The sequence below is a fragment of the Chinchilla lanigera genome, unplaced genomic scaffold (assembly GCF_000276665.1).
Source record: "Chinchilla lanigera isolate Chin_1 unplaced genomic scaffold, ChiLan1.0 scaffold00021, whole genome shotgun sequence".
Taxonomy (NCBI): domain Eukaryota; kingdom Metazoa; phylum Chordata; class Mammalia; order Rodentia; family Chinchillidae; genus Chinchilla; species Chinchilla lanigera.
In genome coordinates, this window is record NW_004955422.1 from 2,562,182 (window position 1) to 2,582,183 (window position 20,002).

At 48.9% G+C, this 20,002-nt stretch overlaps 1 protein-coding gene across 1 annotated transcript in view; it reads left to right on the forward strand.

Moving 5' to 3' along the window:
* Positions 1-20,002, forward strand: part of Syt13 (synaptotagmin XIII) — a 39,204-nt gene that overhangs the window by 522 nt on the left and 18,680 nt on the right. The window lies entirely within an intron of this gene.

The following is a 20,002-nucleotide window of genomic DNA, read 5'->3' on the forward strand; positions in this document are numbered from 1 at the left end:
GATGGGGAGCAGCGGCGGGGGCTTGGATCTGAGTGGGGGAGGGGAGGGGAGTGTGGGGCTGCAGTGGGGGGAGGCTCTGCGGGGACAGGGCGCTGGGAGGGATGTGGGAATAGTCTGAGGGGGTCTGCCGCTTAGGACAGGCTGGAGACAAGGCCTGTGGAACAGGGGAGGTCTGCAGGATCGGGCAGGGGGCAAGTGGGGTCCATGAGAGGGAGGAGGATGGCGGTGGGGCTGATGTAGGACAGGAGACACGGTTGAGAAGAAAACCAGAGCTGATCCCTCCCACCCCGTGGGTTGCCCCCCAACTGGAGAGCCCTGCGCCAAGGCCAGGGGTGGCTGGGGTCTGCAGGGGAGGACCCCAAAAGACCCTCCCCGCCCTGAGCAGCCCTCCGCTCTAAGATGCCTCTGAAGCCGTCCCCGGAGACAGGAGGGCTTTTATCCCATGCATCGCTCATCCCCGGGCCCCTTCGGGCAGGAAAAGGGCTGTGTGTGCCCTCAGCCGGAGGCAGCGGCAGGGTCTGGGAGGGGTCGGGAGGGCGTCCCTTCCTCAGCAGTGGCCTCCAGCATGGCTTCTCACGTGGCCTGCACACTTCCCCCAGAGAACAGAGGACGGTCTTGCCGGCGTGCTTAAAGGAGGGGGACACCTTAAATGACCTCCCATCCCCCAGATTCCTTATAGGTCTTGCAGCTCCGGGAGCAGCGCTAAAATCCCGGGGTCCATCTTCCTCTTTGCAATCAATTATTCGCAAGCTTCCGGGACCCAGCTGTGTGAGGCTACGTTGGTCACCCGATAGCGCGAGTGCCAGGGGAATGGCTGCCGTCCTTGAGACACTCAAAACCCAAGCAAAGTGACATTGACTCTGGGGGACAGGCTGTGGGATGCTGTCCTGGAGCGGTCTGGGAATGGCATCGCTGGGCTCCCCGCTGGCAGGGACGGGATGGGCTTCTATCCGGAGGTTCTTACCAGCCCTGCTCTCTTGCTCAAAGGCAGTCACATCGCTGCTTCTCAGGGGTGGCCCTCCAGGCACTGTCCTCCCCTCCCAGAGAGAACTGCTAGGGACACAGCAGGTGGGAATGACTCCCAGCGGAATGGACCCCGCCCACCTGTCTTACTGACAGCCAGTAGCCCACACAAGGGCTGATCATCTGTTCAAGCCAAACCAGACTGTCTGTCCCCTGCCTCAGTCCCCCACAGCATCTCAGCTGAATAAGCCAAGGCCAGTGGTGGCACAGCACCGGGCCAGGCACTGCTCTTATATACTCATAAATACATTTACAAACTCAGCAAAGGAGCATGTGCTGATCCGGCTCAACGATTAGGAAATAGAAGTTCAGAGAGGGTAGGCAACTTGCCCAAGGATGCACAGAAAAGTTTTAGAGCCCAGCTCTGCTGAGCTGGTCTGATTTGGGAGTCTGTGTCGTAGCTTCACCACTCTGTTCCCTCACCTGCTTGATGTGTGTCTGATGTCCCCTTTCTTCTGCAGTCTCAGGTCTCCTGGATTTGTCATCGTTCTTATAATACACCAAGCTCTCTCTGCCCGCATCTCATTTTCTTCCAGCTCCTCGTACAGATGGCTGCTTCTCACCCTCTAGGCCTCCTGCCTATTGACACAGGGAACAAAGGATCTCCCATGACCCTCTTCCATATGGTACCTTCCTGGTTCTTTCACTTGTTACAATGGGACTGGGTTTTCAGATTCGCCTACTTGGATCAAATTGATTCCCACTTCCAGAAACTAGTCCGTGTCCAATGAGAAATTGTTGACAAAGAAAGGCATCCCAGCATCCCGCTGGCTGGGGTGATATCTGGGTTCTGTCTTCACATGTGGCCACCTGCACCAGGCCTTTGTAACCCAGTTTGCTCGCTCTACATGGGCTTGATAAATGCTTGTTGGTACATGGCACCTGTCTTTCCACATCCCCGCCTCCGTTTCCCTCAGGGATATGGAATCGGGCAGCCCGGGGCTGAATCGATAGGTGTGAATATGGTGACGGCTGATTTGTCCTAGTGGCTTGGTTGCCACTGCGCTCAGCCACTGATCCAGATAGTCAATAAAGAAAAGACAACAGAGCCAATATCAAAGAAAGTCCACAAGGCGGTGTGCAAGGCGGCCAGGGAGCGGGCGGCAGGTGACAGCACCGTGATGTAAGAGGCACACACATGCACAGGGAGGGCCAGAGTCAGGAACGCTCTCGAGCTGCTCCTGGAGAGAAAGGGCATGCAGGCAGGAAGTGGGGTCTAGACTCCTATGGCCCGGTAGAGGGTTCTGAGGTGTGATCTGTGCCGCTGGAAACTGGGGTGTTTTTAGGGTACTGACTCATTGCCTGTGTCCCCAAGTCTCACAGCTTTCCTTGCTGGAAAAATTCCTTCCACTGATTCATGGGCCAGGCCTGGAAATCTGATTTCTGACCTGGACTGGCTGCAGGAAGTTGATATTTCTAGTGATTCTGAAAAGAACTCTGAAACTTTCCCAAGGGTTCCTCACCCAAGGAGTCTGTAGATTGAGCTTAAGTGGTTTGTGGTCTTGGATAGAAAAAAAGTTGCGTCTCTATTCCCACTCCTCTCAGCGGGTGGTGTAATAGCAGGAAGATCATGGGGTCCACCTCAGCCTGGGTAACTTAGCAACTTAGCAGGAACCTGTCTTCAAATTTTAAAAAGGCTGGAGATGTAGCTCAGTGCCAAGGCCCTGAGTTCAATCCCCATTTCTACCAAAAAAAAAAAGGAATGTAAACAAGAAATCACAGTAGCATTATTAATCACTGTGACTTTGTCCCCAAGGGAAATCATAGATGGTTCTGGAACAACTACAGATGTTGCAGCCACTTCCCAATATCAATGATGCTCCTCTGTCATTCTAAATTATGGTATTTAATAAGGTCTCCGCTAGATCCTGTCAGCTAATGCACTCATAAAGAAGCACACATGTAGCTACTTTGCAAGTCAATCTCATTAGATATTCCTTTGTAGTGTCCCATCTTTCATTTTCTGCTTTTTCAGGCATTCAGAGAACTTCTCTAGACAGCAGAAAAATATTGTAGACCCCGAAAGGTCAGGAACCCCTGCTAAGTGCAAGGTGGTGGGCTATGGGGGAAGCCTGTGATCATAGCCCCCTTTCATGGCTCCAGCAGGTTTCCGCTTGCAGGTCTTAAGCACACACCCAGCTTTCTGGACCTTTCATCCTCCCTTCTTGGCCAGTCCTTTGTTGAACTCAATGGACTTGGTGTCATTACACTGTCCTCTCTTGGTCTGGCAGGATCACCAGGGAGGTCCCTGTCACCAGCCCAGCTCAGGAAGCTTGACAGTGACCTGGGGCTCGAGCGAAGAGACAGACAGGAAAGCAGGGTAAGGGTGACTGCATCTCCTTCGCTGGCTGCTTCTGAATTTAATTACGCGCAGCATCTAGACCCTTGGCTTCCTTCCTCCAGAAACTCTTCTTCCTACGTGTCTGTGCAGTGCCCCTCAGCCGGTCCCAGTCCTTTCAGAGGAGGCCTCTTTCCCACCTAAATAGCTGTAGAGCGACAGCCCAGCCCTTTCCCACAGCCCAGGACCTTGAAGCCCAACACTTGGAGGGGGTTTGGTTCTGTTTTCAGAAAGCTTTCCTTTTAGCATCCCTCCCACATGGCACATACCTTGGGACCTTAAGTGGATCTTTTCAAATGCCTGAGAAGCCCCCAGGGGGACCCTGGTGCTATCCCTGGGAAGCCGACATGTGGTCCAAGACTTTAGCAAGATTGCTTGGTCTGCAGAATCCACATCCCCAGGTCCGCCTGCCACGTGCTACCAAATTATAAAATCCTATCTTCCTTCCAACAGACTTGGAATGCCCAAGTGCCTTTCAGGGGAAACCTAGCAGACTGATTCCAAGTTTGATGAACTGATATAAATAAGTGCTGAATTTGTATCTAGCATTATATACTGTATCAGTCAGATTTTTGAGTGCTAGGTCACAATACCCATCACCTACAACTTAAAGGAGGAGCAGTTTCATTTTGTTCATGGTCACAGAGGACCGAGGCCATGGTCCACTGGCTCCATGGCAGAAACATCGTGCCTGGTGGAGAAAAGCTGCTCAGCTCATGCTTCTTGGGAAACAGAGCAAGGAATGGCGTTAGAGAGAAAGGGGTCAAGGACCCTGTACAGCACCCAAAGTTGTGATTCCATGACCTACTCAGACACATCTAGGAGCATGCTTTACTAATCTAGGCATTTCTTAATCCAATAAAGGATTAATAGTCACATATGTACCCTGGGGTCTTTTCACCCCAAGGTCAGAGTTGTGTCCTTCACTTTCTTTGTGTCCTTTACCAATGTCTGGCATGACGCTAAGCAAGTGATAACCTTTTAATGTATGTTTAGAGTTAAATCACCCTACCATGTCTAACATTGACCAGGAGAGGGGAGACACAAAGGACATGCTGTCAAGGATCCCTTTACATGGGATGTGAGGAGGCCTCTTTCCCACCTAAATAGCTGTAGAGCAACAGCCCAGTCCTTAGTAGGGAAACCCTTAGTGACTTCTGGTGTGACCCTGGGAACAGGTAAAGACTGGGCAGAGTAGGGGCACATCTGCTCTGCTTTTCTGCTGTGCTCTCAACCTCTGTGCTGGCTACATGGTGTATGCATGTATCTTGTGCAAATTCACCCACTGTCCCCTCAGGATTTGTGTACCTTCCTCTACCACTGATACATCAGTAAAGTTCTTATGAAAAGCTGTCCATCTTGTGACATAATGCTTGTGAAAATTAGTTGAGTATCAGACCAGGAGGACTTGGGGTTATACTCAAGATGTATAAGGACCCTTGACAGCTCTCTGCCATCTGTCTTCTGGTCACCTCCTATGGCACAAGGACACCCATCTGGGACCATTGATGGGGCACTAGTAGCCCCCCTTCCTCTCTCCCTAGACCCCGAGGGTGCCCTCACCCCATTTGTCTTCATTATGCTTGTAGGAGTGAAGATGCGCTAAACTCAGGGAATGAACTCCATGTTAATTCCTTCATTCAGTAAAGGTTAATGAGCAGTCTCTAGGCCTAGGACACAGCCATGAAAAGACAGACACATGCTCTCCCTGAGGTAGGGGGACACATACAACAGAACAAGCCTCACCACAGGTGTCTTATAGGGCTGGGAAACCCTTAGTAGGGAAGTTCCCACCTTCTGCTCGAAACACAGCTTCTGCTAGTTCAGGGTGCTTGTTCTCTTGGGCTCTCCCTGTCCATTAGAGATCACAGGAGGCCACAGTAATTGCTAAATCCTGCTAACCCCACTTCTGGAACTGATTTGACTCTGGGCTGCTGTATGGTCTGAGCTCTAAGCATTCTTAGTCATTTACTTACTTATGTACTTACTTACTCAATTTTGAGCTTGGGGAATGAACTCAGGGTCTCCTGCACCTGCTCTACTGCTGACCTACACCCCTGGCCTGATTCATTTCTCAGCTTCCTATTAGCTAGCCTGCTGACTAATAAACTCCCCTGTTTAAGTCAACAACAATAACAGCAGCAATGATAGCTCCATTTCCACAGGGTAATAAATAGCAAAGGTAGTATGGCTAGTATTTATGGAGTCCATCACCTGTGCTGGCCACTGTTTGAAGCATTTCAACCACATTAATTTCATTTCTGACAATGAGCCCATGTAATATGCATCATTACTGTTTTCATTTCACAGATGAGAAAAGTGAACCACAGATCATTTCAGTCACCTTTTCAGTGGCAGAGCAGGGAACCATATTTAGGGAGTCTGGCTCCAGAGCCCACACCTTGGATCACTTGGCAGAACTTAGCAGAAAAAAATTAGTCAAAATTGTATACGGGCTGCTGTGCCTTCTACAAAGGTGTGTGCAAAGGTCTATGTACCTTCTGTGGGTCAACACCCAAAGCCTTTTTTGGTGCTCTCATAGCTTCTCTACCTCGAGCACCCTGGCTTCAGGCACAGGTGCAGTTTAGGACCCTCCAGAGAGATTTTACACAGTAAACATGTTTGGGCTGGTTGCCTAGCAACAGGGAAGACAGTAGGAATTTTTCACCAAGAAATTAGCATATCTTATTTCAAGAGGATGAGTCCATCCCCATTGGAAACACTAAGTCCTTTGAAACCCTCAGCCAGTGGATCTCTACATCTGTGTCCAGCAGTCCTTTCCCAGTGGCAGGTCCTGACCTTCCTTCCCTAGCTTCTCCTCTGCGTACAGCACATGGATAGATAATTGAGGTGTGTGGCTCTTCTCTTGCTAGAATTGTGGATCACCAGCACCTTTCATTAACCCCACAGAGAATGTTGCTGTGTCCTTTTCAGACTTTTAGAGGCTCTGGGTGCATTATTTGGACAGTCTCCTAGTAGCCAATGACAGCTCCAGTGTCCCAGAGCTCAGTCTCTAAAGACCTTCCTGCTTCACGCTGGGAAACCATGCTTGGAGGGTGGTGGAGAGCAGCTTCAGAGAGACAAGTCCTAAGCACTAAAGGTTTCTACACATACGAATCAGAATCAACATGCCTGTGCATACTAAGGACCCCCATAGGGAATTTAAGATGATGAAATGAATTACCAGAGCTCAAAAGGAAAACACATGAAAGGAAGTATCCCTTCCTCCCTTCCTTCCACCCTTCTTCTATCTCTTCTGCCCTTCCTCTGTTGATTATATTTACTGAGCACATACTATGTGCCTGGGACAGTGCTAGGTAGGGGTGGTAACTGCCCCTCTCCAGTGCTACAGTGACAGACTCCCAGCCCCCATGAAACTTATGGTGCATGGGGAGACCACAGGGAATGGAAGCAGAACACAAATGAAGTGTGTGGGTGGTGGTGAGTGATGCTAATTCTATAAGGGTGCAAGGTGGAGCTGATCCAGTCACAAAGGTCAGGAGGAGGCTTTTCTGGACATTGGTGGCCCAGCAGAGAGTTGGAGCCGGAGGATAAGTTAATCAGAGCAGTAGGGAGGGGTGTCTGGGGCTCCACCTAGAGAAAGCAACCTGTGCAAAGATCCTGGGGCAGGAGAATGCCTAAGGGGGCTGGGAGATAGGCAGAGCCTGGATGAGTGGGATTCCTCCATTCATGCCTGCACCAAAACATTTACTAATCCTCCTGTGGGGCTATGGAGCTATGTATGAATGATGTGAAAGTTGTGATTCAAAGAATTTTTGTATTGAGGTAAAATTCACACGAAATTAACCATTTTAACAAGCATAAATCAGTGTCATGTAGTATATTCACATTGCTGTGCCACCACAAAACAGGAATGCTAGTTCTGTTCTAGAACATTCTCTAGTTCTAGAACATTCCCTTACTCCAGAAGAAAACCTTGCATCCATTAAGTAGTCACTCTGTTCCTCCCTTCTCCCTCAGCTCCTGCACCCACTATCCTATTTCTTATCTCTATGAATTTGCCAATTCTGACCATTTCATATGAAGAGACCCGTGCAACAAGGGTCCTTTTTTCTCTGGCTTCTTACACTTAATATGTTTTCAAGTTCCATCCATGTCATAGCATGTGTCAGTTACTGACTTATTTTTGTGTCTGAAAATGTGTCCCATTTACACACACACACACACACACACACACACACACACCCCTTATGTTCTACAAGATTTTATCCCTTGGTGGGCATTTAGGTTAATTATACTGTTGTGCTCTTGTGAGCAGGACAGCTAGGCTCATTCCTGTGTGAATATTTATTTGAATATCTTCTTTCAGGTATACGCCTAAGAGTTGAGTTCTCAATCTTATGCTCATTCTATATTTAATTTTTGGAGGAGTTGCCAAATGGTCTCCCCAAAGACAACATCACTTACATATCCACCAGCATAGCCAAGGGTTCTAATTTCCCCACCTCTTCCCCATCACTTATTATTTTCTTTCTTTCTTGGTCACTGCCATTCTAGTGGGTGCAAAGTTTATCCCATTGTAGCATGTTTTCAAGTTTTTCATATTAAAAATTCCAGCTTCTCATTTTTAAATTTATTCTTATGCACTCTGATTTACATCCCTGAAGTATGTAAGAAGTATTTATTGAAGAAACTTAGCAAGTCAATTGGCATGTGAACAAAAATAATGCAACAAGTAAAAATTTATATGGTAACAAAATAATTGCTAATATGTGGTATTCTCTATATGAGGTAGGAATTTCTTTTCTAAATGGGTATGCAATAATTTTACATATTTATGGGGCATAGTGTCATATTTCAATACACCTGTATATGATGGAATGATCAAATAAGGCTGGCTACCGTATCCATTACCTTAGGTATTTATTATTTCCTTGTAGTGAGAGCATTTACAAACCTCTCTTCTAGATATTTGGAAATATTCAGTACATTATTGCTGTTATGGTTTGATCTAGAATGTTCCCCGTAATCTCATGTGTTCTTACGGCTTCCAGAAAGTGATTAGATCACGGAGGTTCTGTACTTATCAGTGGATTAATCCACCTATGAATCCATTGCTGAATGTGTTAGGAGGCAGGGTCTGATTGGTAGAGAGAGGTCATTGAGGGTGTGGCCTAGAATAGAGCATCTCCCTCCTTGGCTCATTCCTTTTCTCCCTCTCCTTCCTGGGTTCCAGAACAGGAGTCACTTTTGCCCTCCATCCCCTCTGCCATCTTGTTTCCGCCTCCTTGGTTGGAACCAGCCAATCACGACTGTAACCATGAGCCAAAATAAACCTCTCCTCCCTCCTTTCTGTTGTGTCTGTTTGGTATGGTGTCCAGCAGTGAGGGAGTCACTGAGACAGAGCTATAGTGGCTCCACTGTACCATAGAGCCCCAGGACCTATTCCTTCTATGTAATTGTAACTCTGTACCTATTGGCCAATCTCTCCTTATCCTCCAGCTCTCTCCTCTCCTCTGTAACACAGTTCTACTCAACTTCTGTGAGATGAACTTTTTTAGAGCTTACACATCTGAGTGAGATCATACAGCGTTTGTCTTTCCGGGTCTGACTTTTCCACGTTGTCACAAACGACAGGATTCTGTTGCTTATTCCACAGCTGGATAGTGTTCTATTGTGTGTACATTCTGCATTTTCTTTATACATCCATCCATTGTTGGCTGTTGAAGTTGATTCCAAATCCTGGCTACAGGAACATGGGAACGCAGATGTCTCTTCTTTGACAGACCAACTTCCTCTCCTTTGGATGTATACCCAGAAGTGTAATTCCTGGATCATATGGCACTTCTATTTTTTCAGGAACCTCAGGAAATAATGGCTGTGCCAACTTTCCTCCTCCCCAACAGTGTGGGAAGTTCTCTTCCCTCACATCATCACCAGCACTTCCTACCTTGTCTTTTTTTTTTTGTTTTTCTCCGGTACCGGGAACCGAACTCACGACCTTGCGCTTGCCAGGCAAGCGCTTTGCTGCTGAGCTAAATCCCCAGCCCCCGCTACCTTGTCTTTTTGATAAGGGCCATTCCAACTAGAGGAAGATAGTTCCTCCTTGTGGTTTTGGTCTGCATTTCCCTGGCGATTCGTGATTGTCTTAGTCACTTTCTCATTGGTGGGATCAATACCTGACACCAACAAATTAAAAGAGGAGACATTAATTGGCTCATATTTCAGTTTTTAGTTGGCTGGCTCCACGGCAGTATGGCATGGCACGGGAGCACGGTGGAGGAGAGCTGCTCATGGCGTGGAAGCCAGGAAGCAGATCAAGGGAGGAGCTGGAAACGGAGAAAAACCCTTCCGGGTCAAGCCTGTCACGACCCACCTCTTCCAACCATACCGCAGCTCCTAACAGCAATTCAGCTCCAAGCCCCCAGGATCCAATCACCTTCGAAATGCCCTAGGCATTGGGGGGACATCTAGATAGTAACCATAACAATGACGTTGAAGATTTTTTCACATACCTGTTGGTCACATGCCTGGCTTCTTTTGAGAAATTATTTAGGTCTTTTTCCCATTTTTCAAAAGAATTGTTTGGGGTGTTCAAACTTTCATTTTAACATACTTATCCATCATTGGCATGTTTTTAACAAGCATTCCCTATCTGTGGTGAGTGCTTATTAAGATAAATCCACATGGGCACGGTGAAAGCCCTGCAGCCCAGGAGTCTCATACAAGTGGAGCGGGAAGCGTTCAGACTCTCCTGTTGGTACCTGCTGCTCTGCTCCATAAATATACTGCCCATGATTGCTATCATCTTCCCCACCCTTCCCAAGTTTTAGCACCTTATGGGCTCCAATGTGCTTCACCCCTGTACCTGGGGGTCCTATGATTCTGGGTCCCACTGAGGCATTATGTAGACTCTTCCATATCATTTCCTCATGTATGGGCATTGCCAGGACAGTGTGGTGCCGTGAAGACATTGGCATCCTCAGTGGGGCTTCTGTGATGCTCACACAGACAAGTCTCTCCCAGGAGATTCAGTAAGCACAAATTCTTTAGGTGATGCGTGCTTCTGTCGCTCTGGATTATAGAAAATTCCTAGGCAATTGGTGCAGGGTCGAAGGAAGTTGATTGGGGGCTTGGAGCGGACTTGGCCGGCATTATCATTTTTCCCATTAAACTAATGGCATACAACTGGCTGCCTTGTGGAATTTACATTTCCAGGAACATAGTACAGTTAAACGACGAGGACCCTGCCTATATAACGATACATAAGCCAGAGGGGAGTGGGACCTATGGGAATTCTAGGACGCTGAGTCTTTGACATAGACAGACCCTCCAGCATTTTGACGTCTTTCACTGACTCTCCCATCCTTGTCTCTGCTCATTAAATCCAAGCATACTTTTCCTTCTTAGAAAGCTGAGCAGGGCTCAGCAGATAACAGAAGACAGGAGGAAGCTTGAATGGCTGAGTGATAGAGACTGCGTGAGCAGAGGAAGGAGAAAGAGGAGGAGATTTGTGGGGGCTGCTGCCTCTCCTTGCAGCCAAAATACAAAGCCCAGGCAGAGAGAGACAGGGGAAGGCACTGGGTTTTCCGGTGCCTCTCTGAGCTTGCCTCCTCCGTCAAGGAATCCAGGCAAGCAGGGACTGTGGCAGCTATGGCACTGAACCCAGGGCCTTCACACCGAGCTAAGCCTTAGCCTTTTTATTTAAAAAAAATTTTTTTTTTTTATTTTGAGACAAGTTGCTCAGGCTGGGCTCAGTCTTACAATTATCCTGCTTCAGCCTCACACAGTGCTGGGGATTCACTACCACACCCAGCCAGCTTCACTTTTTATGAAAGTGGTCTTTCCGGGTCTCCACTTCCGGTCCCTGCTCTCCTGGTTTGGAGCGTTGGGAACCCTCAGCTGATGAGCTAAGACTCACAGAGCTCACCCTTCCCGTGGAAATGCACCCCGAGTCTCTCAGCTGGGACTCTCCCAGGAGAGGCTGACTTACTGAGACAGAGATCAAAGACATTGTCTTTCCACCTCCATGTTGGAGGGGGCGGAGTTTGGAGACGGAGGTGCGGTTAGAGAAAGCAGCTTGGGGCCAGCAGGAAGAGTGGACGGGACAGCATTTTAGACAGCCGCCTCCTTCCTCAGAGCACTTACTGGCATCTCCTGGGACCGTCGCATTTCCAGGATGGTCCTTCACCCACAAGGAAGCACACCGCTCTCAGCGGGAGCTCCTTTAAGAGCAAATGTCCCTGACCTGCACTCCCGCTCCAAGTGCATCATCTAATGAGCCTGTGTCTTCCGCACTGATGGAGTGGGTCCTCCGGGCAGGAGCAAGGCTGTCACCCTCCGTGCAGCAGCCTCAGTAGAAACAGTAGACACAGAGGACGAAAAGGGATCCGGCCTAATCCGGCCACCCTGGAGCTTGGCCGTTGATTTCGGACACCCACTAGTATCAGTGGCAGGTCAGTCTTTGGGGCCACTTGCCATAGTTCCAAATAGTTTGAGCGTGACCCGCCAGGGTTCGTGGGGTGCAATCTCAGTCCCCAGTGTGACAGTGGTGTGAGGTGCTGGGACCTTTAAGAAGCGGGGCCTATTGGGAAGTGATGAGGTCATTGAGTGCACTGCCCCTCCCCCCAGGGGCTTAAGGTCGTTCCCATGGACGCCACTTAATTTTCAGGACAGGGCTGTCAGAAGAGAGCACCTCAGCCCAGAATCACTTTCTGGGCTGTCTCGAGCATGTGACCTCTCCCTCCTATATGTGTCCCCAATCTAGCGTCATCTGCAGGGGGACCTTGATGCCACGCCGCTGGGACTACCAACCTCCAAAACTATGATCCAAGAAATCTCTCTCTTTTATTTTATGAATTACTCAGCCTCAGGTATTTCAATATAGTCATGGGAAATGGACTCACCTGCTACTCAAAAGAGAAAATTGGTCTTAGAATAAAAATACTCATCTCTGGATTAAGATGCTGCAGTGTAATAGGACACAAACACACTGCAAAGCCCGAGTGTGCGTTCAGACTCTGTCGTTTTCTAACTAGACAGCCCCGCCATGCTGACCCTCAGCTTCCTTATGGAGGAAACAGAAACAACGGTCAGGTTCGCTAGGGTGATGCTGAGGACAGAACGAGGCAATGCTTGCAAAGCTCCCAGCAGCCCCGGCACCGACTCCAAGGACACTTAGGTGCCTGTGAGTCATTTCCCTGTGTGTGGAAGGTGTGGTGTGGGAGCTCAGGGGCCTCCAGGAAGTGGTCACTGAGACTTGCTCTGATCCATGGCAGAGCTGGAGACCCCTGTCTTTAAAAGCTGTGTAGTTCACACTGGTCTTCAACTCAGTATGTAGCCCAGGCTGGCCTTGAACTTGCAGTGATCCTCCTGACTCAGCCTCCCCATCGCTGGTATTACAGGAGTGCACCACCATGCTTAGCTTGTAAAAACATATTGAACCGCTTATGGTGGATACATAACTCCCTACAAATCACATATATACTTATGTATTGTGTATATATGTATTTACATGAATATTTACATGAATACATCTTGCACGTAATAAAACATGCACAATCGCACCTCTTTAAACAATAAAATGAAAATTATAAAATAAAATGCTGTTATTTTATGCCCTAGCCCACATAGACTATTTTGCACACCTGAGTTGCATAGAGTGGTATTTACTAGGTAAAGGAATGGAGGATGAGGCTGTTAAAGATTGTAGGCATAGGACATATGCAAAGGCCCTGGGGCAGGAAGCATCACATAGGAAGGACTGAATGAAATTCAGAGTGAGGGCACAGGGGGAAATGATGAGTGAGCAGCAGTCAGGCTGCCATATTTGGGCTTTTATCAGAGGAGCAATGGGAGCTATTGAAAGGTCTCAAGCAGGTAGGAACTGAGTCTGAGCTGCAGAAAGATCATCCTGAGTTCTGTAAGATTAGATCGGGGAGAAAGAGTGAGGAGACCCAGGGAAGGGCTGGAGAGAGACGTGGGAGGCCTGGCCAGCGTGGTGTCAGTGGTTTGTAGGAAACAGACTGGCTTTGCGTGTGGGGCACGTGTGAGCTTCAGGAAGAGAGAGTGGTTAGGAGACGACAGTGGGTCTCACTTATCCAAACAGATCGGGATGGCATTGAGCAAAACAGGAAACACTAAGTTGCCCAGGCTGGGCTCACACTCGTGATTCTCCTGCCTCAGCCTCCTAGATATAGAGTGAAATGTTGATGTACGTATAGTCAATATGGAGAAGAACAAGCTGTCAATGGGCAGGAGTCAATAGCCTGTTATACCAGCAGCCCCTGTGCCATGTCGTGCTTATGGGAACTGGGAGGGTCCTGGACCTGCAGCCCCTGATACTGTGGAGGGTCCGGCCAAGGCACTCACAGCCAGGAGCTGGTGCTGGCTCAGCTAGTGGTTTGGAACCTGAAAAAGTGGGTCAAGGCTGCTCCAGGGATCCAGACAAGGTCCATAGCTCCACAGACTGTCCCTGGCTGGTCCCCATCAGGAGCTCAGAAGGGTGGCCACGCCTGCTCGCCACTGCCAACAGGAAACCTGGCTCCTGGGCTCCACCCGGCCACTCTAGGGAAGCTGGGCTGCGCGCAACAGTAAATGAAAAGGTAACTGGACGAATGAACAGTGTGAATGCCCGTGCTGTCCTTACAGGACTCTCGCAGAGTGAGTTCATTTTCCACTGCAGATTCGATTTTTCCGCTGCTCCTTTCTTTCTTCTTGCCTAAGTCTTAAGCAACCATTTTCATTATAAGAGGGTTTTTTTTGACAAATCATGGTCTCCTGCTTTAAGGAATACGGGTTGAGCCTTGACTCCCATTGGGCTGTGAGTTACAGCCCAATCCGCCCTTCCGTCCATGAGTGACCAGCAGCCGGGGGCAGGACCTTTCCTTGCCTCATCTGGCCGCCCCATGGGCTATGTCACCGCCACTGAACTGTCACCAGGACTCGGTCTGTGAACACGCAAAGCCTTGTTTCCGGAATTTACGTATATAGAAGGAACTGAACATTTGAGGGGTGAGAGCTGGACCGGAAGCCATTCCTGCCTCCAAAGTCTCTGAGTCCTCCTGCCCGAGCCCAGCCCCGCTGTGCCACAATTCCTGCCCACCTATGGGCGGCATTCCGGGCCCTTTGTCCTCAGCTGGGATTGGCCCAAGGGAAACCCTGCTGGCACAGATGGTGACAGGGCGTTTAGCCCCGCTCCCTCCCTGCCAAGTTACCCCTTCCTTCAGCAGACAGCTCAGCCAGCAGCTCTGCCTGTCACCCAGGAGGACCATGCCCTCTGCTCCTGCCAAGACCTTAGTGACAGGGGCTCGGTCCCTGTCAGCGGTGGGCCCCAGCCCCAGTCAGTGAGAAGAAGCGGCAGGGTAGAGAGTCACACAAGCGGCCTGTCTGTGGCCCAAAGCCTGAGTCGGTGTGGCCACCTAGTGACACTTGGGGACTCCACCCTTTGGGAAGAAAAGCCAGAAAAGAAGGGGTAGTGGTGCCTATTCCGAAAATAGAACTCAAGTCTTCTTTTGCGTGGCATACATGGCCTTTTGGCACCTAGCATTGCTGCTTCTTTCCAGCTCCAGCTGTCCAGCTTCCTGTTTTTCCTCTGCTGACTCCGTGTCCCCTGCCTGCTCCCCCATGCAGGCTGCTGCCCGCCCCCACTAGAGACGCGTCTGGTCCCCATCATGAGTCCTCCCTGAATGCGGGGTGTTCTGAACTCCCTCTTCCAGGAAGCCTCCTCTGATACACTGGTGACGAACAGTTCTTCGTCAGGTCTTCTCAGCACACAGTCTCAATGTTTGGCCCTTGAGCACTGTCCCCAGGCTAGGGTGGAGCTCAGTGGCAGAGCACTGGCCCAGCATGCTTGCGGCCCTGAGTTTGGCTCCCAGCATCACAAAAGAGAAAAAAAAATGCCTACATTTACTTACCTTTGCATCAAAGGAATAGCAAATAGCTTTCATCTTACATCAATTCCTCTCTCTTGATGGTGGCTTCCTAGAACCCTGAGCCGAGCATGCTGTGTCTCAGCAGGAAATAAGGCTGTGATTGATTAGCCATGTCTGCCGCGAGCCCGGGGCAGGTGAATACCAAGGTCGGGGCACTGAGTGTGTGTGGTCTCATCGGATTGGCAAGCAACCGAACGCAACGTGGAGGCTTTGGGTTTAAAACTGAAGTGTAAGAAGAATTCAGCAAAAACAGTCCCGGTTGTGAAGCCACACTTTACAACTCGGCTGTTGCAAACCCTCCAGGGTAGAAACCCCTGTTCTTTCTGCCCATCGGCGCATCAGAGGTCGGGTGTCTTAGATGAGTGTTCCCTGCACTTTTTCCATGCCACCTCACCTCGGATAGATCGAATTTTATGCTTGGAGGCCTCTGTAGAATACACTTCCCTTTTCTCCAGCAGAGAAAAATATCTGAGAATGCAAATGTGTAAAAGAGGTATTGTTGCAAGGATAACCTTGAGTGTGCGCTAAGCAGTTTTACATGGGTAGCAACAATCAAGTTCCAGTGCTTTAACTATCATTTCTAATACCTTGGCACAATAACAGGATTGAAGATTGTTGCCGTAACCAGTGGCTTCACCAATTACACAAGGATTATAGAATCAAAACATTCTCTAGCCTCTCCGGAAGACCCTAAATTCAATGCAAAGGAAACTGATATCCTGATATACAGCATTCTGAGAGGCTGAGGCAGGAGGATGGTGAGTTCGAGCTCAGCACAGGCAATTTAACAGCTTAGCAGGACCTTGTCTCAAAATAAATTTTTTTAAAAAGGGAAAACAAGACACAACCTAATTTTTAAGACGTTAATAACAAAGTTATTTTCTTAGGAAAACTAACATTCAAAACCTGGTCCCCCTAATAAGAAATCAAGAAAAGAGATCTACAGGATTAAAATCAGCTCTGTTGGTCCAACCACAGAGACTACATTAAACATGTGGGTCCCCATTTTACAGAAAACATGGACGACCTAGTGCCACTGACCTAGTGTAACAGAAAGACTGGGGTCCTTCAGAGAGCAGTACAGTAGCGGGGCGTGGAAACTGTGAAAGACTCAAAGAGCCCGCTGGCCGGTAAGGGTAGTGAAACATCACCATTCTGCATGAAGAATGTCCAACCCCAACTCTTTTTTTGTTTGTTTGTTTTTCTTCCGGTACCAGGAATTGAACTTATGACCCTGTGCTTGACAGGCAGCACTGTGCTGCTGAACTAAATCCCCAGCCCCCAATCCCAACTCTATACTGAGAGAAGAAACAAAGCTGAACCACTAGACCGCTGGTCAAGGGGAGGTGGGCAGATGGGGCCATCACTCCAACAGGTGCCATCACTAGCTCTGCAGCACCTGCTGGCGAATCAGAAGCAATGGCCTAGACTTTCTCATCTTTACCTGCTGTGCTTGGAGTCCAGAGAAGCATCCCTGCAGAACCGAGCAGGGTCATGGACTGGTTGCCAGCCCTGGCTTCAGGGTGGCCTTTCATTCAAATTGTGTCACTGTGGACTGGTTTCAACTTGTCTGAGCCTCAATTTCCTGCTCTACAGAGAAAGTTGTTATGTTGTTTTTACTTTCCTTTATTAACATTGGGATATATGGCATAAAAAAATATTCAGCACTTCCATAAAGGAATGAGCGAAGGTCAAATGCATTGAAGTGTGTACCATCACAGTGTCCTGTACTCAGGAATGTAGGGGAGGCAGTGACTACATTGCCCTCATGGGCACTAGGAAGCTTCCTCTGAAATCAGTGTGGTGGCCACCTAGAGAAGAACATCTCCAGGAAGAGCATGGGGCCTCTGGGAAGCAGTTAGGTGGTGGAGATAGACTCCATGCATGGCATCAGTACCCTCCAAAGAAGAGACCTGAGAAAGATGCAAACAAGACAGTCAGTCTCAGCAGGCATTGGATCTGCTGGCCCTTTCTCTTGGACTTCCAGCCTCCAGAACTGTGAGAAATAAACAGTTGTTGTTTAAGACACCCAGCCTCAGGCAATTTGTCATAGCAACCTGCACTAAGATTCAGGGATGTCTGATGCATGATAGGATGTTTAGCAGCATTCCTGGCATCTAACCTATAATAGCACCCAGCCCTTTATGGTGTCAGTGTCAGTAGCAGCAACACCATCCCCAGATGTGCGAGCCAAAACTGGCTCCAGGCACTGCACGTATCCCTAAGGAGCACAGTTGCTCCCAGTTGAGAAGCACTGATGTAAATGGATTTAAGCACTGTGTGTTTTTAGGCATGTGCCTTCTTTGGCTTAGCATGTTTCATGATCCTTCCATGAGGTAGAACCTCTCGGGTCGAGGGACCTGGGCCCATGGTAAGCGGCGATGGTGAACAAAGAGGACACCGGAGACCAGGCTGATGGCACAGATCCACTTTATTGCAGAAGTACCAGGCATTTTATTGAGCAGGCTACAAGCGTGACAATGGAGGCGGGCTAGGGGCATGGTTTGGAGGCGGTACTTTTGGCCGGGGGCTGTGCGGAAGTAAGAGGTCAGAGTGGGACAGCCTAGGCAGGGCGACTCACTCGGTGTGCCGAGGACATGACGAGTCCGAGTGTGCTCAGACTTGCTCCTCCACCACGGCCGTCAACCGGACCTCTGGACCTCTCTTTCCCACACTTCCATACTGCTGACTGTCCCTGGAATCCATTTCTTTTTCTTTTTGAGGACAAGTCCAAAACTTACTTATCTCTACACATCTGGGCTGGTCTTCTTTTGGGGCTAGTGTGACTAAAATTGCTATCATTAGCAATGCTTAAGTCTGTTTTGGGTTTATATTTTGTTTCTCTTTGTAAATACCACAGGGTACCTGTTTTGGTATAGGTACCCTTTCCTGTTGCTGGGCGGGATAACAAACACCTGGAACTTAAAGGAGGACAGGGTTAAGTTGGCTCACAGTTCAGAGGGTGCAGTCCATGGTCGGTTGGCTGCAAAGCAGAAACATCATGGCAGAAGTGTCTGGTGGAGCAAAGCTGCTTAGCTCATGGTGACCAGAAAGTAGAACGGGGTTGGGGGGTGGGCACCAGAGAGAAAGGAGCCAGAGACTGGATATAACTTCCATTACCCACACAGACACACTCAGGAGTGTGTTTTACTCATCTCTTAAGCCAATTCAGTTTAGCTGTCACAGTAGGATTCCTGTGTCATCATGTGGGTATATATTTAACTCTTAAAACACTTCTTGGCCAAAGCAGTTTGCCATTTTCCCTTCTACCCACAATGGACAAACATTTTCATGTTTTCTATCTTTGCCAGTACTGCTGTTGTCAACATTTTAATTGTAGCCATTCTAGTGGGTGTGTTGTTGCCTAGTTGTGTCTGTATTTTTTTACACCTCCTTGGATAATTCTCACAAGCAACTACATTAGTTGGCCATTGCTGTGTAACAAATCAACCTAAACTTAGTGGCTTAAAATAGCTCTGTGTATTAGAATCTGGTCATGGTTGAGCAATAGTCTTCCCCAGCTGCAAGGCGCTGGTTGCAGCTGTGTCATCTCAGGGCCCCTTGGGACAGGCTCTATCTACCTCCAGGCTTGCCCAAGCCTGTGCCCTTGCCATCCCTATTTTGTATAGCACCTATCAACCTGCAGGGTCAAAGAAATCTTGCTGGCACTTATGGAGGTTTGCTGCGCCCAGCTATCTGTGCCACTGGCTCTCCACGGCCACCTTCTCTCACCCTCAGTCAGCCCAGAACATAGATGCTGTTGCCAAAATCCCAGTTCTACAGGTGGAGTGGTACAGGCCCAGGGAAGCTGATGAATAAGGTCCAACATCACACAGCAGGCACTTGGCAGAGCCTGAGGTTCAACCAAGCTGTCTCATATTGAAGTCTGACTACCTGACCAGCGGGCCATATTTCAGACTCAAACTCTCGCACACGTTTAGGGTGCATAATCATCCCTATTAGAGTCCAGAGTTGGGGCTGGGGATTTAGCTCAGCGGCATAGCACCCGCCTGGCAAGCGCAATGTCGTGAGTTCGATTCCCACTACCAGAAAAAGCAAACAAACAAACAAACAAACAAAAAAAAAAATGGAGTCCAGAGTTATAGAATCCCACTGGTTCCTTTCTCAGTACTCTGCCCAACTCTGTGCTCTCGGGCTTCTTCTTGAAGTTCAAGTTCAAGGGCAAAGCTGTGATATTTTTTCCCCCTCTAGCTGGGCTGCTCCTCCACTTGCATTTCCTTGGTGCTGCAATTTGAGAAGGATGTCCCAGCATGAGTCCTGAAATTAATAAACAGCCCGTTAGGTGAAAAGTTAATCATGTCGAAAAGGGGTTGTCTAGCATCTCTGGTAAGGCTAAGAGTTTGTTTACAGATCATTAACTACATAATTAATTTCTGCTTTCCCGGCAGAAGCCCCGTAAGGGACAGCATCTGTCTGGTTCACCACGCTTGTGTTTTCAACACTCACATAGGACCTGGCCTGCAATAAGGCTTGATAAATATTTGCTCATTAGATGATGGTTTGGGTCCACCTGTCCCCTGCCCTGGCCATCTGTCTTAGCCTTGACTGGCGGAAGGACAGCCCAAGGCTTCTGGGCAGGGCTCTTCTTCAGAAGCAGGGGCAAGTGCTGGTGACATCTAGAGAGCTGGGTCTCCAGGTGTCATCTTCCACCCAAACGGCAGTGAAGGCTCTGTGGGGAAGAGCGATGAGGAGGAAGGAAAGGAATTCATTGCCTGCTCCCTGCACG